A 23,679-nucleotide genomic window follows, 5' to 3' on the forward strand; every position below is an offset into this window, starting at 1 on the left:
GAAAGTATTAATTTCAAAGTAAAGCTTCATAGAACTTTTCTGCTCCAGGCCAAGACTACTAAGCTTGATAAGTAACTAAGTAAAGCTTCTTAAACAATAATAATTTTCAGATTGCCTACCTTTAGGCGTTTAGCCATGTGCCTGCCCAGCTCTTTAAATTGTCCTTTTCAATACGTACTTTAAGAAGTTTATATTTGAAGATAAGTAATTTTGATAATTATCTTAATAAAAAAATACACGTCGACAAGAGGCCACGTCCATAAGGAGTTAAAAAAATAATTTAAAGAAATGTATCTCATTAGAACTGTGTAGGACGTTTTTGATAAGCATATTGCATACTTTCTGGCGTTTCTTTTTGGCTGTGCCTAAATGTACTCCGACCACACATCATTTAAAAACATAAAAAAGTTTTTAACTAAACATAATATGCTTATTATAACATTGTTAACTTTTGCACTCCAACAAGAGGCGTCCAACGAGAAAACATTCCAGTATCGATTGACTTTATACCGTTTGCTCCTAACCGGTGTACAAAAGCGGATCAGCTAAAGGACTCAAGCATAAACAAGCAACTCCTCGAGGGAATTCTGATAACCTACAACAATGTCCTTTTAGTACCACCGACTCCTTTACTTCATCCCTCGCCCCAAAAACACCAACACAATCTAGCGCACTTCTCTAGCCCGCAAGTGGTAGATCGATATTTACTCGCACAGTTCTAAACAGTCAGCCATAGTTTTATGGAGTTTTCAAAACCCGGTAAAAGGTATCGGATGCCGGTTAACATCACCGGTCATCTGATGATGTAGCAACGGAACACGGTGAACAATAGAGATGCGTCTTGGAGATTGGTACACGTTTGCTCCACACCGTTGATGGTCCTCGCACACCACTGCCACATGAAAGGTAGTTAAGGTAGCGTTCGAAGTAAAATTCACGTTCAAAACTAAACATCCGCCTTCGGTTGTACAAACGGGTTCGGCATCCGGCCCGCCGGGATCTCATGTTGATGATTTTAACTTTCTGATCCTATCTATGAGCAGGGTGTTTTGCCACAGTTTCGATATTTGGTTTATTTTAATGGTAAGCATAGCAACATTTATGTTGCTTTTTTTCACTTCAGGCAAAGATGAAAACATATTTGACATGAAACTTTTCGTATCAAATTTTCTAACCATCAGTTTGGGGAATTTTTCTTATGGTTTTTCCCTTCAACAAAAAACCCATATTATGTTTTACATAAACATCGGTGTAGGGATAAAAAAATAAAACAAAACAAAACACTTAAATCGCTCGCATTGAAAAACACTCCTCAGACAGCAGAGTGTACGAGGTACAAATTGTTGGTTGCATTCTAACAGGGTTTTTCATCGTACGTGACACAACAAAATCGAACAGCGAGGAGCTACTCGTCGGGCAGCTTCGTCGTCATGCAGCAAGTTGAAGCAGCACTGAATGCAGCAATGCAAAATACAGCTACAAATCAAAGTTTTTCACAAGTGGACAGCGGGAAGCGGTGAGTGAACGAGTGTGAGCCCATTGCACTAAGCCATCGCATTGTTAAGTGAATCGATGAATGTCAATAAAAATATTGCTATCTATACACCATTCTTCCAAACCCGTTGGCAAACTCACTCACTCTAATTGGCTGAAATTGATTGTGAAGTTAAATTGATTTGCAAATATTGAAGATGGCAACACGGCGATCGGGAAATGCTGAATTGATGATGAGAGCTTTTGTTTTTTTTTTGAGATAAAAAAGGCAACTAACGATTTAGCTGCACTAACTGTTTAAAGGGTTTCAAAAACGCCTGAAAGTATGCAACAAACATGACATAAAACGATTAAAGCAATTTTTGAAGCCTCTTTTTAGACACTTACGAGCTAAACACACGCATAAAATAATGTTGCACAACATTTCAGGCGTAAGTAAGCACCGCAGAAAATATGCTCATTAATTTTGCATAATAAATAGTGAAATTATCTCATTATGTCCCTCTTCATTATCTTCACTTTTGCATTGTGCAAAATGTATTTATAAAATAATGACATTGCAACAAAGCATCATTATTACATCCCTCAACATTACCATGATGAAGGTATGTACCGTGTAAATCCATCCATATACTTCCCAATATCTCCTCAATGTCTCCCCTCCACCGTTAACAACCAAAAATCTTCCTTTTCCAAATCGTCCATTTTCGTCCAAACGTTCTTTATTACGCTCGCTTTACGACCACTCCAGTGTTCTCTCAGGTGCGAATATCATTACTTTTAATTGTCAATTATCACGGCATTAGACTGGTAGCGAGCGTTTTATCATAACGCTTCAACGCTTAAGTGCTGCTGCCTAAATTTATCCAAACAAGCGTACATACACCAAGGCCCGAAAAGGTATTACCTCAGACGTGTTTTGTTGCCAGTAACAGTTTTCCGGAATTACCGGGGCACCGGATGTCGTCACTCGTGTTGCCCCTGTGTACTAAGGAAACCGGACCCATCCATGACGGTGCTTCTTATTGTGACTCTTATCTTCGGGTCACTTCTCTACTGGATTGGAGGTCTAGCAGGAAGGTTCTCTACCACGAATGCAGGAGAAGGAGACCTGGTGACGTTTTATAAAGATGACGATTAGACAGACGGTGCTCATGGTCTAAACCACAATTGTGTCGGAAGCACTTGGGGAAGCAGTTCATACCGTTGTCCACGAACGGCATTAATGTTGCCCGGGGAAGGTCAACGAACGGGGTGAAATTGGGTGAGTCCGTCGGGAGCAAGATGTCATACCCGTTTCAACTCATTTCGAGCAGTGTCAAATATCAAACAATCCCATTTTGTCCCATCCTTCCGGGTACCATTCTGACTCAAGTTTCCTTCTTAACGAAGCGTACAAGCGTTGAGTTCAAGTCTGCTCAAGTTTACCCCGGGAATTTGAGCTTCAACAGAATTGGACATAAAAATATGAAAACCAACAGTACCACTCAGACATTCTGGGCGATGGCAGGCGAACGCCGAAAAAAAAACAACTCTCACGACCACGGTGTACTTCGCGCAAAGCTCCTTGGGAACACAATTTAGCTGTCATGTCACGGGTGACAAATGACTAACGTACAGCGTGTCGTTGGATTTTTCTTTGCTCTGTTTTCTTACCCAGTCTTATGTGCCCGTGTGGTTCGCATTCTTTCACATTTGACTGCACGATCGCTACACGTGGTTGGGTAATTCTCGTTTCCTGACGACTGAGGTAAATCCTCTAGCTGTAACCTCAAAAGGTGTATGTCGAGTGGGCAGAGCATGGTGTTTTGTTGGGAACCGTAAGGCTTGTTCCTTCATGCACGTACAACGATCGTGGCATCAAACTTTAACACCGACGAAATCCGCCCTGCATAGCACTGTGGGGACAGGGGGAATGATAGCACTCAAACTCCCGGAAACAAAAGCAGCACTCCAGACAGACATTCAGAAGGACGCGGATCAATGGCACACCCGGCTCCAAACTTTGAGTTTTCGTGACGAGTCAAACTTTTAATGAACCAGATGGCCTACGATGTTTGCAATGTAACCCTGCTGTTAAAGTATCACCGCTCGGCTGGAAGTTTCCGTGCTGGGTGTTTCTCGTCCCGAGTCTCGTCGTCTGGTGTCCTTTGGCGTTGACACACTAGACGGCATCAGCCAATCTGCCCATCCCTTTTTGCTAGACGACTTTTCCAATTGTCGTTGAAACGACGCAGACGATTCGCATTATTCAGCTCGATAGCAATGTCGAAGAGAATTTAAGAAGCAACTTGTCGGCGAAACTTGGCCATCGTTTTTGGCCGTCCTTCTCTTCCCCTCTTTCTCGGATCCAAAAAAGTTGGAATATTCCGTTTGGAACTTTTCCCGCTCCCGGCATCAACGCATCCCCAACTACCATCGTCTACAAACGAATTTGTCGACACACGCTTGGCCCAAATAAACATAATTTCTTATCATCATCGTACCCGGGTAGTTCCCGCGACTTCCCAACCACCTTTGCAAGACACCCGAAAACAAGATTCCATTTTAAACGCTGTACCGCCATGTCGAACAAAGTTGCACAACCCACGAGCTGGATGTTTTTTTTTCTTCTCTCGCCCGTTTTAAATTGGAAGCAATTGGGAAGAAAATTTAGTGAAGGAGAAAACAGCATTCTCAAGCAAACGGTATATGCTCTTCCTTCGGGTTTCCCTCATATTCTCCTCAGCCCACGACCGATAACTCCGTATCGGAATGAGCGGTTTAAAAGCATTCCTTACAGACAGCACTCACGATGTGCGCTCTGTTCATTCACCTGTTAACTAACAACATATCATGGCAGCGTATCTTTCCTCCACTTGTGCGGGACTGTAAAAAAAAACGAAACAAACTCCTGTATCAGGAAAATGCCTTCAACCAGATAAGACACCCTTCGTTAACGAGTTTCCGATCCACATTCCCGCGTAGCGGAGCGGAGTGCGAACGTTGTATCGGTACCGGGACCCCTTCAAGACCAATCTATATTTATTGGATTTTTGTACCACACCATCTTTCCGTTCGCCCGCTGGCGAGTGGTTTTTACCGTGGTCGATAGAAACGCGCCACTCAAAACGGCATGCCCGTGATCCATATTTAATCCTTGCGAGAGTTATGTGGTTGCTATAATTCGGGGAAATAAATATAATCGCTTGCGTAAATATCGGTTGATCGTGCGTCCATCAATGGGCGCACTTTTATCGATAAGCTTCGTGATATGTCGTTTTGTGACGTGGGTAAACTTGAGGCGAAAGTGTTCCCTGTCGATTCCTATGAATAGACGCTAACAAGCTGGCTTTTTTTGTTATTCATAAAAAAGATTATTCGGTTTTGGGCTTTTGCATACTTTTAGGGGTTAACTGACATATATTGCATATATTTGGGGGGAAGCTTTTGAAAAGACTTGCGAGGGATCAATTTCTTATTATTCTCTATGTTAGTATCGTTGTCTGATATATGTCAGTTTATTGTCGAAATTAGGGACATACAATGCGTAACTTTTCTTCAAAATATTTAAAAAGATAATATCAATTGTAGGAAATAAGTCATTTTTAAATTTATTACGTCAAGAATTAGCTCTGGCATTTTGTCGTAAACCATCATATTCTAGGAATTTTTAAAATATTTTGAAGAAAAATGCTTTAATCTAATACTTATCGCACCAGCTTTTAAACATTATTTTCATTATGGAATAGCGGAAATTTAAAGTTCAAAAAATGAAATTTGACCCAATATTTATCAATAAATTACAAAAAAAATTAAGAAAAACATTAAGCTTAAATCTTAAACCAGAAGCTTAATTTAAAATTTAAATTATTTGAGATCTTTCAAGAATTATTTAAAACACTTTAAAAGCTTGTTATAATAATGAAACAACACAGTTATCTTTTCGCTCTTCTTGATTCCCTATTCATACTAACATGCATAATGATGAGGTATGATTTTTTCCATTTATAACTGAACGTTTTCCCACGTAAATGCAAAACTTCTCGAACAAAAAACACAAAAGATCGAAAGCAGCCCTTTATTCCCTGGTTTTCTCCCCCATGCCGATCGAAAGACTAACGAGCAAACTCTGCCATTACCAATTGCTCTCCCTCCAGATTGCAATTCATCAGAAATCGTCTTAACATGGCTTAGACGAATCCTCAGAACTTTCCAACAGCAAGCACAGACATTGTATTCTGCTTCCGATTGTACGAATGTTTCCTACTTCCTGCGATGCTGTAAGTAATTGGTACCGCCTATAGCATAACGATGCTCGGGAATGTAACGAATAAATGCTGATAAATCCTTAATTCAACCTATTGAATACTTTCGTCTTCACCATCGCTTATGGTTGGTTTTTGGATAATTCCGAACTGATACCCTTCTGGGCTGGTTTCCCTCACAAAGCCTCAATAGCAATGGCGAAACAAACCCCCAAAACCCTAAAGTGTTCCCTGCCGCCCATCCGTCTGCACTGAAAGACTTTAGAAACCTTTTCAAAAGTGTGCTCCACAATTTTTACCTATACCCACCGACTCACTCATCGGTTCTCGGTTTCCCCCTCACCTTGGAAACTTCCACTTCAACAAACCTCAGAATTCTATGCTTCGAGTAAAAAGCTGATGCCACCATCGTCTGCGCCTTACGATCATAAAGTGGTTAAAACCGGCCTTTTTCAAAAATCCTTCCCCCCCAAAAAACACTTCGGACTCGGATCTCGTCTACCATTGATAGAAATTGAAAAAGACATTCTCTTGGGCTTGGGTTTGTGGTTGGAGTTTCATCTTCCTGAGGGACAGAGAGAGAGAGTTGGAACCTAAGTTTGTGCGAGTATGTGTGTCTAAGGGTAAATATTGTTATATTTCTACCCAGTTCTTCGATACTCAGCTTCAATGCATCATCCTCAGCATTGACATTGATGGCCACAGTCGGGGATGCCGTCATCGTCATAAATTTTATCAAGACGTTACGGTTACCGATGGGCATGGGATTGAGCCGGAAAAGCTGAAACCCGTTGGAAAAATCCCTTCAATGACCAATACAACCACATACCGGTACCGAACTAAGACTCTCATCCGATCGGGCGTGAATATTCCTACCGTACGAGCTTTTATTCCACACAACGGTAAAGGATGCTTTACCGAAGATGAAGAATTCTCCTGCAGGAAAATAGTTCACAGTCAGCCGAGCGCCCAAAGGCCAGCGCGTGCTTTCTATGGGAATACTTTCCTATGCTAACTTTCCTGAAAACGTTGGATAATAAACTTCATCGTTAGAAAATAAACTTTTCCTAACGTCAATGTAAGTTTTCCAATTGTGCAACCTTTACGGAGAAGGATAACCTTTTGTAGAAGCTTCGTAGAATAATAGAGGCTGTTTATAATTCTCTTTTGTTTTGCAGAAGGATATCAATGGAATGAAGTTTTTCTTTTCTTTTTTTTCTTTTTTTTATGAAATATATTAAAACTTTGAGTGGGAATTGATGTAAACAATGCTTCAAAATTCATATTAAATGATACAAATTGAAAGCTTTTCTTTCGTCCGAATGACTTTAATCGTTTAATGCAGTAAATTTCCTCTTTAATCAAAAAAGACTCACATACCTACCTTGCCTTCACATTCTTACTTTAATCACACAATAATATCATCTCATCTGCATTGTCTTCTCTGCTCGTACAGGAACTAAATGGAAAACAAACCACTGTCCTTCCACAAGGAAAACTAAAAGACAATTAAAAGAGTAGATCATGTACGCAAGCAATCGGAGTAACAAAGAAAAGACACATACTACTAGCTACCAAACAATAGTCGGATTAGAAGGAATGTGTAGAAGAAAAAAAAAACAAAGGAACAGCTTCTACTGTATCAGAGTCACGCATCATAGGTTTTGACCACCGGAAGCCCTCCATTCTAGGTACCTTCCATCTCGGTGGCTTTGTGGCCAAATAGCGGAAACCAAAACTACACCCAAAACGCACCAAATATGTCGGATAAAGAAGGTTACATTGAGAGAAAACTACGGCAACGACAGCATACAGCTACAGACACGGGCAAGTAATGCCGGTACCGGTATCTAAAAGTATCACAATGGAAACAGTCCGGAAGCAGCACAAAGCCTGTCGATTCACGTTGTAACGCATAAGCACACAGCTCGGTAGAAGCCCCGGTGTTCGTGTGGGCGGTCTGATTGAAACGCATCACTGAAGCGAGTTCCATGAGATGTCGGTAAAAGCATAGCACCCGCACCCTGTGCTGTGGTAACGTTCGGCTGCCAACCCGGTAGATGGAAGGGCTAAGTTAATTGATGGATTTTTGTACTATTGGGAAAATTGGGGAAGGAAAACACATCGAGTCTCACCTTGATTGCATAGCTTAGGGATTGCGTTTGTTTTAGGACGTGTCGGATATTACGTTCCTTGTCCAAGGTGATAGAGTGGATGGATGTGTTGAAATTTGCTCGATATTGGGAAAAGATAGCGCTATGCTACATGTTTTTTTGGTTTGTAGACAATTTAATAGTACAACATGATTTTAATTCACAAACAAAACATTGACAATGATGTAAGGAAAATGTTGTTATTATTCTTCGATCGTTCGAAGTGGACTTTGAAGTTTTAGGCTTCGAGGAATCAAGAATGGAAGTTGTTTATTAAAGCCCTTCAAACGTTGAGAAGCGATTAGTTTAGTACTTTCGATTAGTTTAGTACTGCATACTTTCAGGTGTTAAATATATTACTCTATTTCAAAAAATTTATTACAATGTTAATGAATACTTAAACGAACGCAATGTAAAACATAAAAACTTTGCATTAAAAATACCGATATGTGTTAGTAGAGGTTTTACAAATTGTTTGCTTGATGAAGTCTCCTAAAAGTATGCAAATTCGGACAGGAAAACATTTTTAATCGGATGGAATCATAGAATTGATCAATTGGCACTGTCGGTGGGGCATGATTAAATTACAAAAGTGTGGTTCGTGTTCTAATGATCAAGAACTCAGAATTGCTTGAAAATCTCTAATTAATTAACAGCAAATTTATTAAAAATTAAGCCTAATAAGTCGCTATTTGCATTTTCTGGCATTTGAATTATGATCTCAAATATCTCTCCTCCCCAACAGTGTTTATAAATTGAATCCATCCTTCCATAGGTTCGACATCTTTCTTCTTTCTAGTAACAGCGATAAAATATCTCATTATCAAATATGACTACTCGGTAACTGTCATTTCCAGCCATCCCATCAAATAAATGCTTATCCCTTTGAAGAAGAACAGTTAACGATCGTCTGTCAATCTTCTGACGTGCCGATGTGTTTGTTCTTATCGCTTACCCAAGCCAAACGTTTCGAAGGACCACCGGCATCAAAGCCATTTGTCGCATAAAGCGATTGTTCTAATTAAAGGTCACAAAAGGCAAATTGGTAGCTTAACGAAAAACCGTTCCATAGTTGCGTACGTATTAATCCTTGCGACTTCTCACGCACAGATAGTAGGCACGTTTGGGCTTCCTCTGCTTGCCAGCTTTTAATCGATACGCTTGTCAAAGTCAACTGACAACCTATGAAAAGGACAACCACCGTAGCCAAGGCACAGCTGGTCAAAATTAATGATCGAGGATTATGTTTCTCGCGTCATTCCCCATCCCACCGACAGAATGGTGTTCAGTGTTGTACTGAGCACAAAAAAAAGAAGGATATCAAGAAGGAAAATTTCAAGAAACAGGAGAGCTTTAAGGTTTGACAAGAAACCCCCCGTTCAAGAAAGCCACAACACTTCTACCACCGAGAGAACTCCCATCCCGGGGTTTTTGCTTCAATGTATGTACATACACGTTTGCGCCGCTTTAGCAAACAATTTATCCAACCGATTGGATATGAAGCAGGAAGGCAAATGCAAGAAAAAGACGATAGACGAAGAAAAAAAAGGACACTTTACCACAACAAATGCCCATCCGGCAAACAAATGAGCCCGATATGCACGATAAATTGTGATGCATCCCCTAGCGGGGTGTTAGTGCCTTCGTGCATATGTCGCACAGCTGGCACAACAAATTATCCCTCAGAAAAGGCTAAGTGTTCCCAGCGGATGCTAAAAAGCCACCCTTTCAGCACATAAACACGTACACGTACGAGCAAAACAGATGATCTAAAGAGAGAAAAAAAGGGAAGGGCGTTTATTTGTGTTTTTGCTATTGTGTATGGGAGATATTTTCTCTCTCTCTCTCTCTCATCTCTGCATTGCAAAAAATACAAAAAAAAGCCACGATGGAAAAGGATTTTGACGTCCCTTGGGTTGTATTGAGCCGGTAGTGGTTTTGCTCTTCGTAGGAGACACTAACGAAAGGGTCTATTCTTTTTCTTTCATCCGGAAGCATTGACCGTCGGGAAGAGGGTGGAAACAGCAAATATTAGCTGAACGGATTAAATTTCCGGTCAATATGGAGTGTGGAAGTTTTACACAGCCGCTCGAACACAAAGAGATTATCCCCGGCAAACAGGGAGGTTGATTGAAACGAAGCAAAGTTTGCTAGAAACCGGTACGATAAAAGTGTGTTAATGCTGTGGAGAAAATGTGCTTCAGGACGTAAAGGATCGAACTGAAAACAAGTGCATTGCAGTAAAGTAGCAAAAGTTTGAAATTAAACTACCGAAATCCCGGCAAATGCTTTGTTTCGAGCTGGTGCTCGAGTGACTGTCCCACGTTAGCTGATACATTACCGAGCGGGAAATGTTATTTATTGGTTTTTGCAAAAGTTTACCATCCTATCGGTTTGCATAGGTAAAAACAATACCCATTAAAATATGGAACTTTTCACTTCTTAATTGATTTGTTTGTGCGGCGTTTCGATTATACCCTGGAGAGTACACTGGAAGCCAAATAAATGTCATTTGCCCATGCTAATTGCATGATTGAAAGCTTTTGCAATGCGGATTGCATACTTTACGGCAAAATATTAAAATATTTATTTTGCTCAACGGAATTTTGTTTTAAAGCAATTAAAGTGATGTTTTCTATACAAGAAATGGTAAAATGGCCGTGGGGCCCGTTGACTAGTGGTTTGAGGAAAATCTGGCGAGATTTGAGATTTGAAAAGAAAAGAACAAAAAAAACTTTCTGGAAAAAAAATTAAAAATACTCCAAAAACGTATCATTACATGTAACCACTTGCACTACCAAGTGGGTGGATGATTCCTAATGTTTTACCTTAAAATTTTTCCACACAGAATTATTCAAAATGTCACATTTTTTTCCATCCCTATAAGTATCAGAGCTCAAGCACGGTTGCAAGGCAACACAGGCAAATCAACATCCGAACCCCACTTAGACACGCACCAAAGAAAGCACAAACCAACCGCTAAGGATCTTCACACGCGCCCCGAACGTGCTAAATTAACGATTGTTTCTGCGTAGAATTGTGCTGTACTAAAAACGCTCCTGCACGGTACGGCATTTCTTTTGCCACCCATCTCGGGCAACAGTTTGCATGAGCCAAGCTATTCACATACAGTTGGCAAGTGTGTATGATTGGATAGCAATTTGTGCGGTGCGTAAATTGTTTCGTCTTCGTTACAAAGCAGCTTACAATAACTTTTCTTGCCAAATCAAGCTGGAAGGCGATATTGGGAAGCATGATGCGATTTGTACCCATATCGCGTGCCTTTTATAGTGTTCGTTTCTAACACCATCGCTACCCATAAGGTTGGCAACATGTTTAATCTTAGCTCCTTTATCCTTCCACTTTGTTGGGTGTTTGGGTGTGTATTTGGTATATTGGTGCCAGTAACAAAGACACCCCCTAACCAGCTGACCACTCGATAACGGATAAGTGCAGATAAGGGAAGAACAATCTGCCACCGCTTTGCAATCTGCAACAGTGTTGTGCATAATAGTTGCCTTGGATCTGCTTTGTTCCGGTGTCAAATGGTGTCAAACGGCACTGGGCAGGACTTTATGCCCTCGTTACACACATACACATACGTACACTCCACACTATTGGCTATCCGTGCTGGCCATCTCCAGCATGACGATGAGCCTCATTACTTTTAATTGTCAATTATCTTCCGCTATCGCCCATTTTCCGGGGGTTCGGTTCGGTTTGCGGATTTCCATTACAATAAAGCGTACGCTTTTCCTGCTACCCCGGTATGCCATTCATATTTCCATGGAACTTCAATCAGGTTTGTGTGTACTGCTGTTTTTTTTTTTACTTTTCCCCCCTTTTTTTTGGTTGCATTTTGTATGTTGGTTCCTTTTTGCTGTGTCTGACATAACCATATCCATTACAGTTCCGGGCAACACCTAGTATTGAATAATAAAAAAAACACGCACACACAGAGACAGTGAGAAAGTGCAAAAGGATCAGGAAAATAACAGGGATGAAACGAAGTGCCAAAACCCATGTGAAATATTTTTCCCGGGATACAATCGTTTCCATTCGTTTCGCAAACAGTTCGATGAAATTTTTTCGTACGCCACTCTAACGGGGGGATAATTAACGTACGATAGAGCGCACCGAAATGGAAATGGAGCATTGTAGAACGATTGGGAAAAATAATTAGTAGTTTATGGGAGGTAAACTGTCCATTTCATTTGCTCCGTTGTATTCATAATAATGAAATTGCTCAAAATGTGGATAAAACGATTTTCAACACTTTTTTCGCCTAAATGTATGCAATTTGAATACAAAAGCTATGTAAAAAGAATGTTGTACTTTTTACGCTGCAAGTGTTAACATTTTTATCAATTATTCTGAACAAAAATGAAACCTTTTTCATTTTTTCTTCCGATGGAATTTCTGTCTATTTTAAGCATCATTTTCTTTACGTACCTCAAACCCAGCGATCGTGTGAATGATGCCGATGGTGCAGTAATGCCAATAAAATGGGCACATCGGGACGCTAACTGCTTCCAAGGGTTTGTTTGGGTTGGGATATTTTTAGGGGCCATCCGTACGGTGATGTACATTTGGCCAGCGAGGAAAATGGCAAACAGGTTATCCGCTCATTGTCGGGGGTAAATGGGAAAAAATGTTGCTCCCCAACTGGACAAGACGATCACATTTTTGACCCAGCAGGAAAGCAAGCGTACCTTCCTGAATGTCTTTTTTATTGTTGGATAAACAGGTATGGGTTGTAGTGTCTTTTTTTTTTAAACTGTGGCAATATGTCGACAGAGGCTATTTTTGTGTTGCTATAAGAGGAAAAGAAAAAGGAAAAGTTCCTTTTTTAGTTTGAATCTTTTCTTGCTTCTTTTGAAAAGAAAACATTTTTTAAATATTTTACAGGGATTTCGACGGTACTATGGAAACGTTCACTAAGATGTTGTTTTGTTCAGGCATATATTTGACTGTTTCAGGAAATCCTTGAATTATAAAAAGATGATTTTGCCTTGTTCAACGAAACTGTTAAACAACGGTTGCAAGTTGTGGCTAGAAATACTGCTCCTGGCAAAATGTATTGCAACACTGCATCTATAGAATCCATAACAATGGGCTTGCCAGGAACAATATTCGACTGTCGATTTACAACTCTGTAAATAACACATCAATTCAATATTCTGTTAAATTCAATAATTTGCTGAAAGAGATAATTGATAAATAAGCTTTAAAGTTCACAAATCAAGACTTTATACATCGTCCACGAAGAAACAATACCAAAACATGGAGTTCAACTTGTGTCACAATGTTTCCAAAACATTGCAATCTTTTAATAACATTTTTGTATTCAAAATAAAAACAAAAACCTGCATATAAAATCGTTAACACCCGGTTAGGATGTCCTTGAATTGATTATCTCACCGGCGTAGCGCTTTAAAGCTTCAGGGCCGTTCCATCGAACTTGGATAAAAATCGAAACGACGACGCACCGAAATAAATTCAAACTGTTGTAAAATATTGTCACAAAACCCCCAAACCGGCTCATTCCCCTTACTTGACAAACAAAAACAAAACATCCCCAAAAGTGAATGGTGGACCAACCAGAGGGTAGAGGTGTTATGCATCCAAATTGGATTTTAATTTGCTCCCTTTACGGGCGCACCGAGAGCACCTGGATCCGGGCGCCGGGTGGAACAAAACGACAGCAGCAGTGGGACACGCACCCGGGCAAGGTGTCCCGGTAATAAATTCAATCATGTAAATTGTGGACTCCCCGGGGTTGGTTTATCGCCGCCCGTTCGGGTCGAGGGTCTTCGTTTTTCTGTACCGGACCGGTGTTATCTTATGCCGCGCGTTGCTGGTGTGACAGTAAACTAAGCTCTAAGCTTGGAACGCGATGGGAAAAGGTGGTATTGAGGTGTGCTGTAATTTGTGCTGGTTGCAGTGGTCATAAGCGGACCGAGTGAGGAAAAGGTAAAACAAAAAAAAACATTATTTATCTCAAAAACCTTTCCATAATGGTGCAAACGTGTCGGGTTAGCCAAAAGCCCCCGGGGGCGGCTTGCAGGACAATGTTATCCTTTGATTTTGGGTCCGAGATTCGAATGTTCGAAATGTAATTAAGTTTCATAAATTTTCGTAAGTCATTTCATGATACTTGTAAACATTTCCAATGAGAAAGTCTAACAAAATTATTGACCATGTACTTTGACTAGAAAGTGCCACTGATTGCATACATATAGGCGTTTAATTTATGACAGGTTCTAATCGATGTTTCAGTCGCATCTTTTTAATTCAAGCAATTTTAAATATTAATTACAAAAGATAATATAAAAAAATACATATATAATCGTTATGCCTCAGTGATATTAAATATAAGTTTTTTTTATAAACGTTTTTATCGATTAATATTTTTAATTATTTTTTATTAATTTAATTTATTTTAAATTAATACTCATTTATAAAAAAAATATTTGTACATACAATTAAATTACCTGACAAGCAATCAAAATCCGATACATTTTAAATCGCTCATAATTCTAATGATCGATTTATCCTAAGTGCATTTCGTTGTTGAAACATTTTACGTCGCTGGCTCTAACAATTTAATCAATTTAACAATTTGCTCTCCTGCATGTATGAAACCATTTGTAGGGCATTATTCAGGGAAATTGATCAATCATAGAATTTAACACATTTTTCAATGGAAACCCGACATAAAAGATTTTTTTTTTCAATTTCAAACGTTCAACCAGAACAAAGAGAATGCTTCAAAAAACGCACTTGAATGCGACTGATTTCCGCATCATTTCATGAAACAGAATATTTTTTATTTAAAATGTATTCTATAAAATCAAGTAAACGCACCCGATAGATATAGAAAATAAAGTAAAATTTGAAATAAAAAAAAACTATCCTGATCCATGATATTTTCCGACATGCTTTTCCTCATCCCTAGCTACTAATAGTCTTGTAATGCATCCAATTTCCGGAATGTGATAATTGAAAAGCGGGAAATTTCTACTGAATCGAATCAGATTTGATGCTGTGAACGTTTGTGGTGTTAAATATTTGAAAAATAATATATGCCAACCACATGTTTTTCACATAATCAGTTCTCCCCGCGCGTTTCCCCATCCATCATGAGTGAATGTTCATTTTCATAGAGCTTTCCATCATAAGCGCACAGGCACGCACATTCTTGTTTAGGGTGGGCAGGGTGGCGATAAAAGTCATACAATAAATCAGCCGTACACATTTGCCAAATGAATTATGACATCCATTAACGCGATTTGATTACTTTTTCGCACGTCGATTTTATCGCTTGGGAGTTTTCGCCAATTCGATCGACTTATTGCATTATAGCCTATTTGGCTTCAAATGAAATATGTTTGCAGAAAAGTATTTTCCAAGACTGGCATTATTCACTCTTTTTGCGTTCTTTTGTACGTGTTTTTTGTTTTGGAGTTATATCACATCTTTCATCTTTGTTTCGTTGGTGTAAAAGAAACATTTTAACCTCACAAAAAGCTTTCTTTACTCGATCGTGAGTTCACTTTTGTTTGACTCCCTCTTGCGCCTGTTTTTATGCAACGCTGAAGCAAACTGTCCTTTCTGGGAACAAAATCGATGCTAATAAATCGACTCAATGATTAGATTCCAGCATAAAACAATACAAAACCTTTTCCGGGCATGCATCCCATCCCAACACGGATGGGAAGTTATTAGTCACCCTCGGGCTAAACCGAACATTCCAGCTTTCAGAATTTCACAATACAAACAAACAATCTTTTAAAAAAAGCACACAAAATCCATCAAGATTTGCATCATGATTAGCGGACAGCAAAAAAACATAACCGTGGGGAGGAAAACGGAAATAAGAAAACTCGCAAAGGAAATATCGAGCTGTAGAAAAAGAAACGAAAAGGGCTCATGAAATAAATCTCTTCCACGAGCAGCAAAACTTCCAATCATAAAATATCACCATTTTGCCTTCCGGGTGTCTTATGATGATTTGCTTTTGTTGTTTCGCTTCTCCGTAATCTTGGGGCGGGTGGGTTTTTTGGGGTGAGTTTTTTTGACCACAGAAACGGTCTAAAAGTCAACCGATGAATGAAGATATTTTTCCAATTAATATTTGAACCTAAGGGAGGCCCATCAAACTGAGAACAGTGCTCAATCAAAACAGCTTGAAGCGAGTTTTAAAGGAGTTGTTAAGTGTTGTCAACAATTCAAATATTAATCCCTACCAGAGTCTGGTTTTTGTTTGCAGAACTTTGATGTCGATACCGAATTGCTATAATTATGTAATTTGCGTCTTTAACAAATTATAAAACCTATAATACTTAATTATCGGAGAATTGTTTTTTACCATTCTGTACAACTAACAATCCACTAATAATCGCGCGTTGCATTCCAATTAGGTCGACTTTTTCGGGGAGTTATGCAAATGCTTTCCTAATTTTGTGTTTTTTTTCTTCTTTGTAACATTTTCAGTCTGTACATCTCGATGGAGTTGTTAAAAAAAGATCAACAAAGAGGAAAAATCAAGCGACAAACGAAAAAAAAAGTCCAGCTTGCCGATAGCACGTCTTTATTGTTCGTACCAGCGGCGTTCCACTGTACCGGCCTAGACGCTAAACGTGCAACTCAACAAGTTTGCGAAACACTTTGCCCACCGGTTTCGGTACTTTGCCGTTAATGAGATTTTTTTCCCTTTGCCCTGTCGACACCACGTTGGTTCGCTTTCCCTTACTTTTCACGCTCGCAGCCGAAGCGATATGGCTGAAAAAGTGCAACTTCTCGGAGCCAAAGCTCGGATCTTTGTGTTTGTGTGTGTGTGTGTGTGTGTGCGCGCGAACGTTCGTCCCGAGGTTGTTGCAGGAAATAATCGTTAATTAAAATTCGGCATCCAGGATTTTGGTCGGCTGGCACTATGGTCTAGTCGTGTTTCTGCGTCTTTCCGTCTGAACTCACTCATTGCTTTTAATTTACTTAGTGTTGATTCGAACGACTTCATTTTGGCGAGCATTGTTTCGGCTCCAAACACACTTCGAAGTAAGAATTCTGTGGTGTACTTTGCTTCAAGCACATAAGTTGCGTAATTATTTGAAATAGATTTAAATTATTTGATTGCGCTGATTGTTTCTGCTACCAGTCTTATGCAAAGCGCCTGGAGGTATGCAATCTATTGCTTTTTTGTACCTTTTAGCAATGTTTTTGCAATGTTTTATTTTATTATGATGTTATATAGTAAAATTACTAAACAAATGCTCAGAATAACCATTAGAAAGACTTCTGCAATACTTTTATTAATAGGCTTGTTTTACATGTTACAGTGTTTCAAAGGCAGAAAAATGTTAAACATGGACCAACGCCGTCTTAACTAGTTGTACATTATATCCTACTCAAAGAGCTTCATAACACGGTTGCATTTGTGTCATTTGCAAGCTACATTAAGAGTAACTTGTTATCAGTAAATACCGTGCTCTCTATCATTGCTTAATACATTATATCAGAACAACACACCAACTACAAGCATCTGTTGCTTTGTCAAGAATAATTTGTTATTTATAATTTTACTGTTTAAAGAAATAAATTACGACGCTGTTAGGAAAATTAAATTCTAAACCGCACGATAAACGTACCATTTCTGCCATAAAACCATGTTTGTGCCCCCAACATCGTGTTTCTTTCTTTGCAGCCTTTCTGCAATTATTTTAAAAGCTAGATTTCTTTCCGCTTCTTACATTTTAATAACAGAAATAACCTTAGCGACAAGAAAGAATCTTAAACGTGTAGCAGATGCGTTGAGCAGCCATTTTTGGTGCAAAAAATAAAACCGGCACACCCACTCGGGCAACAAAACTTTGCCGGAGATTTTCTCCAAATGAACACCTCGCACACAGCTTGCGTGTAGGATGGCATTAGGTGAAAGCGGCCTGTCGTCTAGTGAAAATTCCAAGAACGCACCCGACATGTTGGTAAGTGAACTGCTTACGAGAAAGAGCCTTTACACACCAAACAACAGCCTTCCAACAAAACCACCCAACCACGCAGCATAACAGTCGTCTAAGAATGATTTAGATGATGTGGCCCTTTTTTTTGGGGGTGAGTTTGCTGGTGGTGACTCTTCCCCCATGCTGCCTTCTTTTTGTATACAAAACTTGACCTTTTAATGAACTTAACCTGGTGCTTACAACGGTTGAGTGAGGGCGGCCAAAAAAAGGCCTCACCAAAAGAATAGAGCACCCCCGAAAACAGCAACAGTGAAAGACTTCAATTCAATTCACGGTCTCTGACTCAGCTTTTCCTTTCTGTGCTGTCTACTTTCATACCGAGCAAAAAACGAACGAGACTAAACGGTAAAGCTCACTCCCTGCAAAACCTATTCAACTTTGCGTCCAAATCTAATTGTTGAATCATTTTTCTTTCCCACCCAGTGTGGTGCCATTCCCCCGGAAGTCTTGAGACGCGCGAAGAAGAATGACCATTTTCCTGGGCGTTTCTCTATCGTCAAGATTAGCAAGCTTAAATTTATCATTGTAGCCTCCGCCTGTACCGTACACTTCGGTCGCACTGCCCCACGTCGACGGACAACTTTCTTTCCGCTTGCAACGGTCCGGTAGCTATGGTCTATTTATCGAGATGTGTTAGCAAAAGAAGCTTCCAGTATATTCATCACCTCGGTATGGATCCAATTTTTGGTCCGGACACCTTCCCAGGCTACACCGGTGGGGAGTACAAGACGATTAAGAAGATGACAGTGAGTTTTTATCCGGTGCCTTCGCAAGTGATGGTGCTGCTGACTACGTTCTGGACGACGTGCTTCAGAAAAATCCTGATCGATGGCCACTTTCATTTCCGACAAGGGTCAGCATTTTTTTTTCTTTTTCCTTCTCTAGAGAAACGGGAAATTTACCAAAAACTGGAAAAAGCAGAAAATAATGATGATTGTGGTTCTTTTTTTCGAATTCATTTCTGGTGTTGCTAGAATGTATTAGCATACTGATGTTAGCACTTGTGTAGGTATTTGCTGAAGGTGCTTTAGTATCTATTTCCCTATTGAAAATTTTTTGTGTTTCAATCAAATTGAATTGTACGAGCTTTAGCTACTACAATACTACTGTTGTTGAGTTTCAAGCGCCTAAATGTATGCTACCTCTTCTTGGCTTTTAACGACCTTACAGGTCACGCCGGCTTACTAGACTTATTTTACCAAGTAAGCCGGATAATCAGTCCCTGCTGCGGGGGGACGGTCCGGATGGGATTTGAACCCGGTCCAGCCGTGTGGACGGGCGTCGTTTATCACGTGCACCACCGGGCATGCCCCTAAATGTATGCTATTAATATAATTAGGCGTCAAATGATTTATAGAGTTAATATACTTAAAAATGTAACAGGTTTTAAAATATTTTTTTCTTTTTAATTGAATCCAGATAAACATTACATATTGCATATATTTAGGCGCTTTGTGTCAATACTGAATCACTCGCTTTGTTATGGAAGAATAACCCTAATTTTACCCCGAGTCATCCGAAAAAGAAAATCGATACACTTTACAGTTTGATATTTTCCACCAAAAGATGGAATCAAAAGTTTCGATCCTTTTGTTACGCTTCTCAAGTCCCCACCAAGCACCGCTTGGTTGAAAGAAATCATCGAAACGTTACGCCACATATACCTTAACCGATGAACATCAACAAGTCACGTTTTATATCCCTTCTTTAGCTGATTTTTAGGCCCACAAACTCACGGAGTTGTTGAAATTTTTATTCTATTCCACTTGTTTTCCTTTTTTTCCTCATTTTTGTTCTAAAAACCCCATCGACCTTTTTCTTTCGCCGGTGCCGGAGCTTCTATCAGTATCAACGTAGAAGAAAACTCAACTTCCGCTTCAAACTAGCCTTCAAAAACTTTGCACTCAAAACTTTACAGCCAGATCTGCGTAGCGGCTTCGGCATAGAGCAAACATTCCACTTTATCCTTTTTCTTCCAGCCCTCGATTAGGGATAGGGATAGGGTGTGCCTAGCTATCGTGCTGTAAGTTTTACTCTCGTTTCACTGCTGACTGTTATTTTTTGGATCTTGTTTTTTTTGTTACTTATCACAGTCAAAGCCCATCATTTTGCACTTCCAAGGCTGCGAATGACAGAGCGGCGCGAGTGTGAAGAAGCTTCACGTTAGAAGAGGTGTTTCAGAGTTTGAAGGTTTTGTGCAAAAGTTTGAAGCTGTGCTACAGGATGTTTGCACGTTTCTGTGTGTGACTTTGTGTGACTTTCACAATATGTTGGATCTTTCTTGCTTACAAAGAAATAGTGCTAGCTGTAAAGTATATCAGAAGCCATTTTTTTCTTGTATGAACATTCCGAACCGAAAACATGTGAACTCACTACTTTTAAAAATGACTGTTTGCTACTGTTTACGCCTAGAGATAGGCAATGATAATGCACATTGTGACTTACAATAGGACATTGATTGTAATGGAACCAGTTACAGCATAACCACCCATAATTTCTAGCTTCTTTTAATGACTTTCTGCAGAATCTCTTACGTAAAAAAACATTCCTCTACCATAATCTACACTGCTTTGTATTCTTTAATGATCCGTACCTTCAAAAGCTTCCTCAGAAAACGAAAATCAACCTTCTCAAATTGCATACCAACGTCACAAAATAACCCACACAGCGCCAGTTGTTGCGCTACCAAGAGAAATCTCGTTCCGAATGCCACTTAACGCTACATCGTACAGGGAGAACCCTTCTGTTCCTTACTTGCCGTACCGTTTTCGCACGATAAAATTCCTGAAACATGCTCACATCTCCCGGCGATCCCGGCAGGAGTGATTTCTTCCCCCGAAGAGAAAGAAAGCCTCCTTTTTGCTCGACGTCTTTTAACGAGAAATAGGAAGAATCATCGAACAGCATAATTCAGTCATAACAGATCAATGCGAATGAAAAGGAATTGTGAGGAAAAAGAAAACGGAAACTCCTGTTCGTATCAGGCTCTATTTTTACTGCCGGATTGATAATGGCTGTGGCTGCGGAATCAGCGGCAGAGTGTAAGCGTAAAAGGAAACTGATGATGTTTCCACGGACGGTTGGCAATGCAAGCAATCTTATAAAAACATCCCGCTTCTGCCACTACTTTCAAACGTTTCGTTCGCTATTCGTGTGATGTACCTCACTCGTCGAGGTTCTGGATATTTATACTCATAACAAAACCCGGCGCACGGTCCGGTGGACACTTCCTTTCGGTTGGTTATTTTTGCGAAAGCGACCTGTCTCACCAACCAGCACCGTTCGCGATAGAAGCGATACCGTTGAAAGTAGGACGGCCGCAAGCAAACCCTTACCAAAACCACCGTACGTCGGACGCATTGCCCGCGCGACTGCCCGAAAAATGTGCGAAGCAAGCAATTTTCATAACTTCACCCACCTTGCTGTTCCACTGTCTGTCACCTCTTTTGCATGATTATCGTCCCCATCGGAAGACATGATGGTAAAAATAAGCTCCAAAGCGGAGAATAGCACGGTAAGGATGCAAAACGGTGGTAAAGAAAAGAGAAAAAAAAAACTGTTGAACGATGATGATCATCATCAGGAAGATAACGTCGAAAGAAAGGATACAACGCATCACACCAGTGAATGCATCTTTCTTTTCTATTTCTTCCCCCCGGAAACGATGCACCGTACTACGACTCCGGCTAGAAAAATGTACCGATGAAGCTGGCTCCAGGGATGCTTCCTTCTCAAACGTTGAATAAACTTAGTAAAAAACACGCATCCATGCAAATCAAAAGCGTACTATTGAGAGCGAACGAACGACATCCCAGGAGAAGACCTTGTTTGTAAATGGAAAACAAGGTGTTAATAATGTTTCAAGGATAAAAACGCCTTAAAGTATACTATTGGTTAGAAGGAAGTAATTAATGTAATGAATATGATGATCATCATCATCATGAATATCGTTAAATCGAACTAGAAAAATATTTTTTTATTTAATATTACAGCTAAAGCAAAATGTTTTTAGTTGGAGTTCTTATTTATTAAAACAAATATATTTTTTACTTGAGTAAATGTTGTTTATCCTTTATTTAGTTTAGTCAAAATTGTTCAAAGAGGTATCTTATATATGTACTTAATCGTTTGATTTTTACAATCTAAACATTTCAATAATTTTTAGAAAGTTATTTTAGCTCATAATAAAATATTTTAACATTTTGAAACATATTTTAATTCCCTAGCCCAAAGAATAATGTTACCGAACAAATTTACACGCCTGCTTGTATGCAACCATTTGTACAATTGTCTAAAGTTTGATCGTACTACAAATCGAATCCATTTCGTTTTTCCCCATTTAATCGTTTTTTGTAGATTTCATGTAGCTTAAATTGTAGAATTGACATCGTCCCAAATAGTCATGGGATCACTTCTCATTAAAACTACAGCCACCCTTCGAACGAATACACTAAGCATGTCAGTATATTAATGCGTGAATGTCAAGTGCGGTTCGTTAAACCAAAATTTACAATTTAATCAAAGAGAAATAGTATAAGTAACGATCGACAATCAGAAAATCGGTCCAAAACCGATCGAAATCTGAAGAATCGGAAAAAGATGAGGCGAGGAACATTTCAAATGACAAATTCAAATTATCAACATTGATATGCAAAATCCATCTGGAAAGACATGCTGCACCCGGAAGACCTGCTGGGTCGGAATCGACTCGGATTGACTCACTCTAGACTCTAAGTCGAGGTGTAAAATGAATCATATGAACCATCACTATTAGCCACCTGGGAACAAACTGGATCGAGCGTTTGTGTGTGTGTGGAGTCAGATGTATGTGTTTGTGGTAAACCCATCAGGAAAAAGCGATCAACACAAACAGAGCTGAAATGAATTGCAGTGTGAGAAGGTAAAATAATAGCCCAAGGAGATGTTTGCACTCTCTGCCACTGTAAATCGGATGGCTGGATACATCGGGAAGTTCATTTGAAGGGTTCATAATGGTGGGATTTAAGTTCAGTTACAGTTGAGAATAAGTCGCACCGTGTGTAAATGCAAATATCGTTTAATGGAGTAATATATGAAGTGATCGCTGGGAAAACTATTCACCAAGACGCCGTTCACTTTTATGGTAGGAGGAAGTGTAACGTTAATGTTCCTGGCGTGTTAAAGTATCTTATGGGAATGGATAAATTCAATGTTATGAGGGTTGCACAGCTTGTTAGACCGTTGTCTGGTGAGGCTGTGTCTAGCACATGTTGTGAAGCTGGCTCTGTACAACAAGCATTTTTTATATTTTATTTAAAATATTTATTTTTAAGATTTTCAAATAATATCAAAAATAATTCTTAATTCACAATGGTATTTTCATTGGTGTTCTTTCATTCCCCGACAAGTCTTACAGCGTTTTACAGGCTATTTTTTCTGTCAACTGACATTTTAATTTCTGTAAAGGACTATTTCATCGTCCTGTGAATATTTCGTTTCCGTGGTTCTAAAATTTTATTTTGTCAAGTTATATTTCGTCACCTTCAAATACAGTAGAACGTCGATTATTCGGGGTACCGGACTGATGCCGGTTAATCGACTTCCATGGATAATAGCCCCTTAAATATCATGGCCATTTATATATCTAGATAGAGTGTATATAGTATCTATATACTATGCTATGGTAGTTCTTTCGATGCTAAAAATGATTTTTTTATCAAGCATTCAGTATCATTATCAAATCATTATCATTATCAAATAACTATTAAATTTTAGAGCGTAAATTAA

Source organism: Anopheles funestus, chromosome 3RL, assembly GCF_943734845.2.
Source record: "Anopheles funestus chromosome 3RL, idAnoFuneDA-416_04, whole genome shotgun sequence".
In the NCBI taxonomy this organism is placed as follows: Eukaryota; Metazoa; Arthropoda; class Insecta; order Diptera; family Culicidae; genus Anopheles; species Anopheles funestus.